Genomic DNA, 1,737 nt, shown 5'->3' on the forward strand with positions numbered 1-1,737 from the left:
GTTTGGACGGTAGGGTTAGATTGACAACAAATGTATCCAAACAGGGCCATGGGTTGAAACGTGCCTATGACGACACTTTGTAGAGTAGTCGTTTCTTGGTAGGGTTGGTTGGTAAGAGCATGTACAATGGTTGATAAGGTAGTCTTATCTTAAGTCTACCACGTATGCAAGTGGTAGTAGTTTCTAGGCATTTTAGTGGTTTCTTGCATTATTAGGGGTTTCTTGTAAGGAACAATGTACATACTACTAGCGACAAAAGGAAATTCTAGGTTGCGTTGTACTCCAACGAGTACTACTAGTGGTCGCAGGAGTGTATACCTCGTTTTGTGGGTTCGATCCCGACCGAACGCACGGCGGACTTTTAAAAAAATAGTACTACTACACTTCGCTGCGAGCCAATATTTTACACGGGTAGTTTGAATTTTGAAGCCAAATGGACGTGCGGCCCCACAATCTGGGTGCACTGGATAGCCTAACCACATGAACGGGTTTTCCTTCCCAGCATCCCGTGACTCGCATGCTCGCCCTAGCCGCACCTCGCTTGCAGCTTCCTCATCACTCATTAGCTAGTATTATATTTAAACTAGCGCCTCCCAATTAAGCCCGAGGAGCCGAAAAAACCTGGCAGGGCATTGGGAACTCTGCAATATGGCTCTGTATGTAAAGTGCTCTACTACTACAGTACTCTCTAGCTTGTGGTGTTGCACGCATGGACTTCACTCCATTATCGGCTGTACTATAAAAGAAATTCCTCTTGATGTGTTTTTTTTAAATGGAGGAAAAAGCTTTGCTTCGTCTCATTCATAAAGAAGGAACTACTAACAAAGTTCGACGAGATCCATTACACCTCCACAAATGGCAACGAAAAGCCTAGTCTCGCTGTATCAAATAACTCAAATGTTCTGCCTCCGCAGTAACCGTCGCTGATAAACAGGCTGCTAGTGTGTGCGTGAGAGGAGCGACTGAGTAGGCCAACTACGTGAGAGGAGCGGCTGAATAGAGCACCGAGAGTACCCACTAGGCCACTACATAGGTGTACTTTCCCTACATTGATAGTACATCGATGGTTCTAGAGAACAGTAGTACCCTCCACTTCCAACTGTAGCTCCTTGGCCCTGAGATTCAAGAGTTCAAAACTGGTGCACTATACTAGACTAGACTAGAAGTACAATACATCGCACTACTAGTTGAGAAAAAGTAGTACTAGTACTGCTACAGTACGAGTACGTACTCCTCTGTCACGTAATGTAAGACGTTTTTTGACACTAGTTGGCGTGTACAAAAAATGGCAAAAACATACCCAAAATTTCTTAATCCACGCCAAAAACTTCTACCTAGTGCCAAAAATTTCTTACTAGTGCTATTATTTACAGTATAATGCAATACCATAACGTTCCATAATGCTAGTACTAGTAGTAAATAATATCTGCAGCCCTTCGCTGAGGAACAATCTACAGTTGGAAGGGACGAGGCCCTGTGGTTACTACACTCTTATCTCCTCCTCGCCAGTTCCCCTCCTCCCGAAGAGAAGGCAGTTCGTCGCTGCTCCCATGGATTTGCCAGGCAGTTCTCCTCCTCGTCGGGGCTGGGAGACCTTGGATGACAATCCTCTGGGAGAAATCGCACGCCGCTCCAACATCCTCACCGCCGCAAGACTCGGTGCTTCCTGCACCAACTTTTTCAAGACGCTGCTTAAATAGGCTTGGGAAAAGGCCATGCTTGTTGGTCTTCCATGCA

This window comes from Triticum aestivum, chromosome 2B, assembly GCF_018294505.1.
Source record: "Triticum aestivum cultivar Chinese Spring chromosome 2B, IWGSC CS RefSeq v2.1, whole genome shotgun sequence".
Lineage (NCBI taxonomy): Eukaryota > Viridiplantae > Streptophyta > Magnoliopsida > Poales > Poaceae > Triticum > Triticum aestivum.